The sequence below is a fragment of the Pantherophis guttatus genome, chromosome 8 (genome assembly GCF_059756535.1).
Source record: "Pantherophis guttatus breed Tessera chromosome 8, ASM5975653v1, whole genome shotgun sequence".
Taxonomy (NCBI): Eukaryota; Metazoa; Chordata; class Lepidosauria; order Squamata; family Colubridae; genus Pantherophis; species Pantherophis guttatus.
Genome location: NC_142070.1, coordinates 65,232,748 through 65,245,494, shown reverse-complemented (window position 1 = coordinate 65,245,494; position 12,747 = coordinate 65,232,748).

Genomic DNA, 12,747 nt, shown 5'->3' with positions numbered 1-12,747 from the left:
TTGCGCATGCACAGAGGGTCTGCACACACATGTGATGCATGCGCGGGGGGGGGGGGTGCAGTTCTGAACCAGTAAGGAAAGTAAGCAGATTTCGCCTCTGAGAAAAAGTCAACATATTTCCCTTAATATCATAAGACCACTGGGTTTCTTTTTTACATTATGATAATGATTGCACTTTTAAATAATAATTTTATAATAATAATAATTTTATTTCTATACCGCCCTTCTCCCGAAGGACTCAGGGCGGTGTACAGCCAATTTAAAAACACAAGACACAACAATAATTAAAAATTAAAATAATTAAATAGATTTGGCCGATTTAAAACCCCAAAAATTTAAAATACCCCAATTTAAAATTATCATGTCGATAGCCCGGCCTGGCGGAACAACAGGGTCTTCAATGCGCAACGAAACACCCGGAGGTCGGAGATCTTGCGTATTTCCGGGGGCAGTTCATTCCACAGGGCTGGGGCTCCCACAGAGAAGGCCCTCCCCCTGGGTGTCGCCAGCCGACATAATTTGGCTGATGGCACCCTGAGGAGACCCTCTCTGTGGGAGTGGACTGGTCGGTGGGAGGCTATTGGTGGCAGAAGACGGTCTCGAAGGTAGGTCCAGTTGCAGTTCTCAACGTATCACTCTGTGACTATGCCATAAATGTCTGGCCTGTGCAGCCTTTGTAAGCAATTTGAAAAATGTATTTTGAAGCCTGCAGGAGTATGAATGAGGCGCTTGTCTTACACTATAAAGCAGCCGCATCTTTTCCTGGGGCTGTGTGGCTGTCTAGTGAAAATCCCTAGCATGTGCAGAACATCAGGCTTCTATAGCCTGCACACATTCCTGGTAAATTAGAAGGGAAAATGATAAAAAGAAATAAATTATATTGTGTCACCTGGCTCTATAGTGATTAGGAAATTAGCCACTCCTTTCTCCCTTTTTATTTATGAAAAGACAGATTGATTTAGAATCAGAAAGTTTATTTTGAAATACAGTAAAAGAGAGAATGTTAAAAAAAGAATCATTTTTAGCTCTAAGTAACTGCCTATAAAACACATACAAAACTACTGGTATTTAAAATAAAAAAAACAAATCCAACAGAACAAACAGATTAACAGAGTCGCCCTACCCCTGCCCAAGCAGGAGACCCTACACCATTTCTGACAAATGGCAGTCCAGTCTCTTCTTGAAAGCTTCCGGCAATGAAGGTCCCACAACTTCTGAAGGCAACTTCTGTTCCATTGATTGGTGGTTGTCACTGTCAGAAAATTTCTCCTTATTTCTAGATTAAATCTCCTTGATCAGTTTCCATCCGTTATTCCTTGTCTGGCCTTCGGGTGCTTTGTAAAATAGCTTGACCCCTTCCTCTCTGTGCCAGCCCCTCAAATATTGAAATACTGCTGTCATGTCTCCCCTGGTCCTTCTCTTTACTAGACTAGCCATGCTGAGTAATTGCACCCGTTCATTGTATATTTTAGCCTACAGTCCCCCTAATCATCTTAGTTAAGTTAGATGGCATTTCTGCTCTAATACCAAAGTAGTCTGACCTACAGATGTGCCAATTTGCATAAAGCATCTGAGAACTGAGCTTTTATGGAGACAATAATTAGAGAGCCTATATTAGACTATACAGAGACCCATAATATTGTATGCAATATTCATAGCTAAATTCATGTATTTCATTTCTGTAGCTGCCTATTTCAACCAAGTAATTCTGGGCTTCATAGAGTTTTACAGTTTTAACTTATTCTTTCAGAGATAGCTATTTTTCCTGAAGGAGATTTCCATCTCAGTTCTTCTTGTACTATCCCCAGATCTCCAAGGATTTGTTATATTTCAAACTGCCTCTGTGTGTGTGTGTGCGAAAGATACCTCATTTTTCTTCTCAGCTTTGCTCCAAACTTCAGTCTTTATTTTAAAAATACAACCCATTTTTTATCTCTAGCAGAAATGTTTTTGTGCATGCCTGACTTTATACGGGACCATGGCATGTAGCTCATATTGAAATGGATTAAAGCTTAGATTAAAGCTCATTGTTGATGATGATAAGGAGGGAATTAGTCTGCCCATTCACTCCAGGACTAATTTGTGGGTGTGTGTTAATCTAATAAGCAGTTTTATCTGTATTTTGAAAGAAGTAGAAGATAATAAGGTAGTGGCATTCACCTCCATAATCATAAGTCAGTAGCATAATTGCAACTTACAGTGATAATGAGAGTTCAGATTTCATGATTTATTTGGTCTTAAACATATCTGCATTTGGCACAGTATTCATTATGATTTCTGCTTGAAAAATAATTCCATTACTTACAGCTCCTCATTGTCTAACTGCAGCAATATACAGTATAAGAGTGAGCAGGACCTGCCTCATTCACATGAAACTGAAAAACTGTTCAAGACTTTAACTGTAGGGTTGTCAGAATCTCAGAATTGCACAAAAAGTCTCTGGAGATCCAATCTGTCAAAACCCTAAGAACATTTCAAAAGTTTTCTTGACAATGATTTCTTAAGATGTGCTCATTTATCATCAGCTATATTTGTTATTTATAATGCACTACTTTTAAATTTTTATTGTGAAATCTTTATGGCTGTAACTGCTATCATTATCCCCTCCTATAATAAAAAAAAAAATCCAGTCCCTTCCCCTTAATTTTTGATCATAAGAGAACTTAAAAGCACTTTTATTGGGGAAGATGTAAAGATAAAAATACATGTTGATCACGCTGGGATCCATTGGTCACATAAGCACACTTAATTCTACTTTCTAATTTGGACACGGGGAATCAGGTAGCCTCTCTGTAAATATGTATGCATGCGTGCGTGCGCGGATACACATATACAGTATATTCCCACTCATCATGTCATTTCTTTTCAAGGTAAATCATATTATGCAAAGGGCAGGAAAAGAGAGGCAGACAGCAAAATAATTTTAAAGCAGGAGAGAAAAGAAAAAGAAATCTAAGGACATCTAATTTAGATCAGCACAATTCACTCTCCCCTCTCTACTTTCTGACCTGGTAAATAATGTGGTTTCCATCATATGCATATTCTGATTCATACATTGCTTTTGTTTTTTGAACTTCTCCAACCACGTTTTTCTCAATCTTCCCTTTCTTCTTGACACTCTTCCTTTACTTATTTGTTTTCTCACTTGATAGCTTTGTGACTCTCTATGACCAAAAGAACAATCGACACAAGGCATTGTTGTGTTACTACTATTATTTATTGCAGTAATTTATTTTTATCAATCTAATTTTTATTTATCAGTCATTATTGAGCCATAGTGGTGCAGTGGTTAGAGTGCAATACTGTAGGATACTTCTGCTGCCTGAAATTTGGCAGTTCAAATCTCACCAGGCTCAAGGTTAACTCAGCTTCCATCCTTCCGAGGTGGGTAAAATGCTTTATTGAAGGACATAACCATTTTTGGTTTTTTTAAAGCATTCATTTCCTTCAATAGTTTACATATTACCTATTATTGTTCTATTAGCACTTGTATGCCTTAAACATTATACATCCATTTCCCTACTTTAATAAATATTCATTACACCTGTTCATTTACTTGCTGTAAATTTTCAATCTTACATATAAAATTTGCAATTAATCCAGTCTATTTTCCTTTTTAAACACAACCATTTTGTTTTTTAATATGCTCATTTTCTGATCTGTCTTTCTTACTACATCATATAATACAGTATATTTAACATTCACTGCAAATCTTTCAGGCTTTTGGGCAGCAACATTACATTGTCTGAATACACATTATGACCAGATATAGTTGCCCTGTAATTTCTAGAATTTCTTCATTGCCATATGTTGTAACATTTGAATAAGAATTCTGCCAAAATTGTTTCTTTATATCTATTACTTAGACTTTCATAAGACTAACAATCAAATTAATCATGTTTTAGATTAATTCATTTTATAGATATATATGCATGCTATTCTTAAACTGTATAGTTGAAATGGCATTTCTTTCGAAGGAAATACAAATCATATTTACAAATTGTAAATACAAATATATACAATTCTATTTCAATTCTGGATCTCTAAATAGCTTGATTTCTTTTTAAAGTCCTATTCTTCTACATATTTATGTCATCTATAGAATATTTTATCCAGATCACAATCATTCAGAAGATTATACATTTTTTCTTCTCAGAACTGATAACTGTTTACTATTTCCGTTTATTGGAATGTAACATGCAACTATCCACAAGTTATGAATTCTTAATTTTATATACATCCACAACATTCTAGAATGCATCAATTCATATTTTGTAACATCTGTTTAACCCTTCCTTAATAATTAACCTATACCTTCACTTCCATTCATATTTTCATCAATTGCATTTCACCAAATCAGCCCATTTTTATTCAGATTTATTACATCCTTCACTAGACTATATTATCCATTTTCCTTTTCTTTTCTCTCATTTATATTCCTTAACATTACTTCGTTTACATACCATGTTGCCATCTTTCATATCTAAAGTCATCAGCAGCTGGCTCTTTGCACTTTGATTTTCACCACGTATCATGGCTTTGATCAACCAAGATTTTTATTTAACACTTTTTAATCAAATAAAACTAGTTTAGTTTTATCAGTTTTATGCAAACCTGTGCCACATGTAGCTTCCCTGCCAATAATAAAGAATACAAGAAAACAGTTTTGCATATATTGTCAAGTTTGCAACGAAGAGAAATTTTGCTCCAGTTAACTTCCCAGAATCACTTACTTAGTGAGCTGATTGGTGCCTAAATTTGATAAATAAAGAAAATAAAAATACATACTCATGCTCCTGTATGCAAGATGGAGTCTTTATTCTACATGTTTTCCAACCTTTTGGCTTATGTGGGTTGCACTGAGTGAAAAGAAATTGTCTCGGGCTGCATATAAAATAATATGGTTAATGTATATAAATCACATAATAATGTTAATCTCATGGGGCCACATTAACAGCTGTCCTGGACCACATGCAGTCATCAGCTGTAGGATGGACATGCCTGTTCTAAATCCTATCTTGAAGGATAACATACTGTTGTCTGCATTTTATTAACAGTACATTGTACTGTCATAGAATACTGTGGCCTATAAATGATAAAATATAATTCCAGGAGGCTCCAGACATTGTGGTCATTAGTGAGAGTTGGTTGCTGGGCACTGTAGTGCAGCAACATCTATAGAAATATATGTTCTTTACCTCAATTCTACTCTCGTGGCCAATTTGGTACCATTCATTGGGAGAACTAAGAAGCAGTAGACTCTGAATTTTTAAAACTTCTGTTTTTAAAATCATAGCATCTAAAATTTTAAAGCTGAAATGGTGACTCTTTTGATTTCTATATACTATTGATTATGATTACACTATCCCTTGCTACCTAGGATTATGGGAAATTTGTCCAAATTTATGAAGGACTTCCTTGTACTTTTAGTATATTGAGTCTCCTACAGCAAGTGGAAAAATTGTGAAATATTGTTCTGCCTACTTTCTATGTGTGCAGAGAAAATGTTTACCTAAAAAAATTCCTCAGATACTGCAGTGGAATATATTTTAACACAAACCTCACAGCATTCTTTGAATGTGGCAGAAGTTTGTATAACAAGAAAAATTCTGTAGCTTTGCACAGCCTTCAGCTTCAAACAGATACATCAGACTACAAGGCCCATCATTCCTGGCCAAGGAAGGCAATGTACATTGGGAATTTGTAATGACAACCCCCCCTCCCCGGACACTTCCCCAGATACTGGAGCTCTCCAGATGTCAGCTTGGAGGAGGATGAACCAGTTCCAGGCACATCTGGAAAGGAGTTGGTCAGTGGCTCCAAGCAGTCATTTGTGAGGAAGTTGGCTGAAGTGCAGTAGGACAGCCCTGAGGCTTCAGGTGCAGCTGCAGCCTGTCAGTAGTGAGGAGGAGGAACTGTCTTCTGCACCTGATCCAAGAACATGTAGGACAGAGAAAAGGCAGGAGCAGTGGAGGTCAGCCAGATAACTCACCCTTCTTGATGAGCTGCACCAGAAGCTAGCACAGTAGACAGATGGAGGCGATGCTGTGTGTTCTTGCCTTGAACTTTGAATTATGTCTCTTCAGCTGTTGTCTTTGCTTGCCTTGCATTTCCTTTTGTTTTGGGAACTTGTTTTGCCTAGTGGACGGGACTCGCCTTTGCCTTGACGATTAGTGTTGGCTTCATTTGAGTAGCCTATGGAACTCATTGGAATTGAGCTGGTGCAGGCACAGGGAATTGCTGGGAAATATAAATTCAGGCTCAAAAGCCTTAATAAAGATTCCTTACACCCGGTGTGTGTGTTTGTGTGTGTGTGTGTGTGTGTGTGTGTGTGTGTGCACGCGCGCGCGCATGAGTGGGACAGCACAGTATTATGGGAATTATAATCCAATTATAATACAACATATTTAAAAGGTAACAAATTGGGGATGTCTGTTTCTTTTGTATGCAGACCTGTATATACAATAGTCCTGTACAATAGTAAGAAGTTGGAATATTTAATACAGTGGTACCTTGGTACTCATCTTTAATTGGTTCTGAGGGGCAAAATGAGTACCAAAAATGATGAGTACTGATCAAATTATTCCCATAAGGAATAATGTAGTGAGTTACAAGACAGCCAACAACAATATGTTCTAGCTTGTGCGTTGAATACCAAACAAACCATGAGTACCTGAACAAAATTTTTGCATCAAAATGCGCTGAGTACCAAATTTGATGAGTTTCAAAGCAGTTGAGTTACCAAGGTACCATTGTATATAGGAAGCTGCCAAGCTATGGTCAATATTGATATAACTGTAATGAAGCAAACAACGATATTCCATTTTCTTATCAGTGTTGTTAAAATGAATATTTCTGGTTGGGTAACTATTTATTCCAAGACTGAAAAATTACATCAAGGCTTGTTGGATTTCATTATTTAATATGTTTCAACCAGATTCCCTATCTCTAAAGATGACTGAATTTGTATATTAACAAATTGCTAAGAAGGGATGTAGAAAGAGATACAAATACTTGATAATTTCTCTATCTGAAAAAGTCTCAGAATGGTGCTGTGTGCAATATTTTAAATAATACAATGCAGAACATGAAAATGTGTTATTGTATTATTATTTACCCAGTTGTATTTTTTATTTGGCATCTTTTTAATCATTTGGGTAATCTTTATTTCCAAAGAGGGAAAAATAAAGAGTGAATATGCATACTACCGCATGCCTTTACTATTGCTTGCTTCAAAGTTAATTTCTTCTGCATAGCATCTGAAATTTTTAGAAACCCTAACCATAACCCTTGAAATATTTTTTCCTGCTCTATATCCTGACTTCTGTACTAATGATGTTCAAATACAATAAGGATGGAAGGTCTAACTGTCTTTTGTTTTTTCTTATACTGAACTGATCAGAGGATCTGATCTATGTTTATTGAAAAGCAAAAGCACCTGTTTTCAGTATGATTTTGTCTTAAGTAAATGTATGCAAGATTTCTACCTTGTCATATATATTTGAGATGGCAGTACTATGCAGAGATGATTTTCACCAACAGTATTTGTTCCAGATCTTCCCACTGAAAGAAATGGAGTTTAACTGTTCTTGCTATTGATATAGTTAAGACCCATTTTCTTATCCTTTCAACATTGTTTAAGCATGGTTTACTGATACTGTGTTTCCCCGAAAATAAGACCCTGTCTTATATTTTTTTGAACCCTGAAATAAGCGCTTGGCCTTATTTTCAGGAAGGTTTTATTATTTTGGGGCACGTGGAGCGAGATGGGGATCCTCATGCCATCTTACCTGATTTCCAGCTCTGTCTCCCTAGTCCTAACCAAAGGAAATGGCGGGGACCAGTTGCGCATGCGGTTAAATATTTCCGGGGAGAGCTTATTTTCAGGGAAGGTCTTATTTTCAGGGAAACATGATATTACTGGACACACCCACTTTAGAAATTAAACATGGTGATGATTTAAGTAGAGATACACATTATGTTTATAGACAGAGAGTAAAAAAAGTGATGCACCAACCGGTTACTCAAATGCAAGCTTGGATTCATGCCTATTGCCATGGTATTTGTAACCCCTGTCTCATATCAGAGTGTAGGAAAAAAGAATGTGTTACTATATTAAATAGTTTACATATTTAATTAACATATTAAAATTTATTTTTGAGATTTCCTTCAGGTTCAAAGCAATTTGCTATTGCGTTGCCAGGTAGCAATGGTATCTTGCTGCTTTAAAAAAAATAGTAAAGCTTCCATAAATTCACATAATTAATTTGGTAGGTTTTTGAATCCTGGTTACAGTTCCCTAATGGAACTAGAAAACCAAAATTTGACTTGATTATTTATTACTGTAATGGTTCCATCAAACCTACCATTATAGTTTACCAATCATGAATTCTGTGCCTTCTGTGAGTTTCTAATCAACTGCAGTAGTCTCAATAAACTATGCTTAAACAATGTTGAAAGAAAAAACAAAGAAAAAAGAAACCAGTTAGAAAACCTATAGATGTTTTCCAACTTTTTTTTCAACAGATTACATTCTTATGATGTTTTCTCCCTCTTAAGTACCATATTTTACAAGTCCCTTCACCTCTTCATTTAATCCTCATATCTTTTAGCCTTCAGATCCATAAATCAGCTATTCATTTTTTTCCTTCACAAAAAAAAATATCATAAAAGGCTACTAGTCTTTTTTTAAAAAAGTTTCTCTGACCAAACAGATCAGTTTCTCAATTTCTGTAAATTCTTGACATTTTCACAATTCATTCCTCCACAGTGGAAATGTCATTATTCTTCCATATAATAAATTTGCTGCAGTCACCATTTACAGTATCAAGTTACCGAAAGTACTTTCTTATTCAATATCTGTAAGTCTCAGTAAGGAGGGTTTTGGTTTCTTAACAATATTAATCCTTAAAAATTCTTTGCATCATTACATGAATTTGTACCCAGAATTTCTTAGCTTTCTCACAAGCCCGTCATGCATGATAAAATGTTCCTTCATGCTCCAATATTTCTGGTATATTGGTATTTCTTGAAATACCTTTATACATTTTTTATAATTTCCCTGCTGTCAAATACCAATAGTATATCCTTTTGAAGAAATTTTCTCTTAGATTATGACACATTGTGAACCAGTTAACTCCATTCTATCCCAAGTATCCATCACTGTTATATCAAAATTAGCAGTCCTTTTGTCATGCAATCTTTAACCCATTTTTCTGTTTCAAATATTAATAAAATTTTATGTATTTTTGCTATTACATGTCCATTATTTGAAATTCAATTTGGAATTCCGTTTTATATCTTTTCAATTCCTTTCATCTATATTAAACTGTGTTTATGAAAATTATTGAAAAGTATATTCTTCTGCAGTCAATAGATCTTTAACTTCATCTTAATTTTTGCATCCTGTATTAATAAATCTTGATAAGTTAACCATACCTCTGTGTTCACTCATAAACTAAGAAACCCTCTTTATGATTTAGAAAGATATGTAAATGCAAATTATAGCAATATTTTAAAATATTTGGAATTATTGTTGATATAGATTGAGTTATAAAAGGAAGAGATCATTTGATCAGCAGAACTATAAGAGCTCCAAAGAGGCAAAAGCCCCAAACCAGCTTTTCAGCTTTTACAATTTTATTCAAAACTGAAAATAGTGACTGGGTAATGTTGTGATTATGGTGTTGGACTGGGAACAGCAACTTCTTGTCTACCTTCACTGCAGAACTCAGTGATTTTGACACAGTCACTCCTTCCCAACCCAATCAGTTTCACAGGGTTGGTTTGTGGTGAAAAAAGAAGATAGAATACTATATGTGCCCCTTAAGTACCTGAATGAAAGACAGGATAGAAAACTAATTTATCATATAATATGGAATATGATGGAATATGTGCCTACTTTCTAAAAACCTCTAAGCACCATCTATGAAGTATCTTTTAGAATGAGTTCCTTGCCTGATATATGGTCATTAGCAACAGTCATATCTATCTTCAGAAAAGGTGATCCCAGCCTTATTGAGAATTATAGACCAATCTCGCTTTGCTGCGTCACCTGTACAGTCATGGAATCCATCATAAACCAATCCATCACCCTCCACTTAGTGACAAATAACCTACTCTCTAATAAACAATTTGGTTTCAGGAAAAATTTGTCATGTAATCTGCAACTCATACACTGCAAAAACATTTGGACCTCTCAACTCGACCAGGTTAAAGCAATAGATGCAATCTACATAGACTTCTGTAAAGCCTTTGATTCAGTGGTTCATGACAAACCTATGTTAAAACTAAGTTCTTATGGCAATTCTGGATCTTTGCACAAGTGGATAGCTACATGCCTATCAAACTGGCAACAAGTAGATAAAATTGGAAACGCTATATCAAACCCTGCGCCAGTTAACAGTGGCATCCCCCAAGGCAGTGTTCTAGGACCAACACTCTTTCTGCTTTATATAAACGATCTTTGTGATCATATTATAAGCAGCTGCGTCCTCTTTGCCGATGATGTAGAACTATTTAACACCACAGACAATTCTACTACCCTACAAAACGACGTAGATTATGTATCTGAATGGCCAAACAATTGGCAACTCCAAATCTCTGCTAACAAATGCTCAGTCCTGCATATTGGTAATAAAAATCAGAACATCAAATACAAGCTAGATGAAAATGTTCTAAAAGATGACCCACACTCTGTCAAGGACCCAGCAGTACTCATTTCAAAAGATCTAAGCCCCAGAACTCACTGTAACAACCTTGCTAAAAAGGCATTAAGAGTTGTCAACTTTATTTTACGAAGTTTTCTCTCTGTTACGCTATACTTCTAACTAGGGCATACAAAACCTTTGTCAGACCTATCCTTGAATACTGCTCACTTGCCTGGAACCCACACTGTATTTCAGACATTAATACATTAGAGAGGGTCCAGAGGTATTTTACAAGAAGAGTACTCAACTCCTCTGCTTGCAATAAAATTCCTTGTACCACCAGGCTTGAAATTTTAGGCCTGGATAACCTTGAACTATGCTGCCTATATTATGACCTAAGCTTAGATTATCTACCATAACGTCCTACCTGTTAATGACTACTTTAACTTCAACTGCAATAACACAAGGGCTATCAACAGAAACTAAATGTAATCCGCTCTAATCTTGATTGTAGAAAATACGACTTCAGCAATAGAACAGTAAATGTCTGGAATACTCTACCTGATCCTGTTGTTAGTTTCTCTAACCCCCAGTAGTGGGCTTCAGCCAGTTCACACCACTTCGGGAGAACTGGTTGTTAACTTTCTGGAGTTTGGTGAACTGGTTGTTGGAAGAAATCATTAGGGCAGAGAACCGGTTGTTAAATTATTTGAATCCCACCACTGCTAACCCCCATACCTTTTACCTTAAACTGTCTACCGTGGACCTTACACATTTCTTAAGAGGTCCCTAAGGAGGCGCGCATAAGCGCACCAGTGTGTCTACCATCCCTGTCTTACTGTCCCCATTTATATGTACTCATTTTATGTGTTTATGATAATGTTTTGCTTATTTATATCCATTTATTTGTACCATTTTTCATGTGTCTATGTTTACATCTATACTGATACTGTTTCCTTGTACTTGTTGACAAACAAACAAACAAATAAATAATAAGATTCTAGTCCCAAATCAGAAAAATCTGAGGGAATCTTATTGGTTGGAGTAACAAAATACTTGAGATTGAACAGGATCCAGGCCTACAAGATGCACATATGAGACATGACACTTTCTGACCACATCCATAACTATACACCACAAGGAAGTATTGGGGTATTCAATAGGTTGCATAAATAGCAGAGTGGGTTATATCATAAAATAAATTTATATGGCACAATCCAAAGTAGTAAATACAGTACATTTTTTCTTTAGTTATTCCTTTTTTCTGTGAAGCAGGAGTGATGGCCTTCCTTCTTTCTTTCTTTCTTTCTTTCTTTCTTTCTTTCTTTCTTTCTTTCTTTCTTTCTTTCTTTCTTTCTTTCTTTTTTTTTTTTGGTAATCTCTGGAACCAGTGCAATTGTAAGCAGAGTAGTGAATGTTTGGTATCTTTTGCTTTGTTTTCTGTCATTTTGAGGTTGGCAGCAATGAGAATAACTAAGGGAAACGGTTTCTCAGGATTTGCAAAATTAAAACGGTTATGTTTCTACAGTATATGTACTGGAAATATTTGTAAACTTTGGTAAAAGATAGAAATAAAGCCATTACTTTATTTCCATGAATAGTTTTCTACATTTTTCTGAGAACTCAGCAGATTTTTGCTGTTGTTCAGTGATTCAAAGTATTAAGTGAAGCAATGATGTATGAGTGTAACATTCCATTTCTGCCTCATTTCACTTCTATTTCTTAAAAACCTAAGAGATGCCTCCCTCCTATTTCAAAGTCTAGAACTATTAAGCCAGTGGTCTTGCCCCCCGCCCCCCCGCATCACCACCATGATCTTTCAAAGTTATGAATTTATGGCCATGTGTTCCCAGACAGCATGATAATTTGCTTAATCTGAAACAGAGGGAGACAAAATGTTACACTGTGAATAATTAACCTCCCTCTAGGTTCCTTGTTAATCTGTTGGTTTACTTTTCTTCTGCATAAACTGGCTACAAGGCAGTGACATTGTATTGCAGAATTTTAACAAAGGTTTTACTATTGTTAAAATAGTAAACTATTGTTTGCTATGAACTGTGGTGGTGCAGTGGTTAGAATGCAATATTGCAGGCTAACT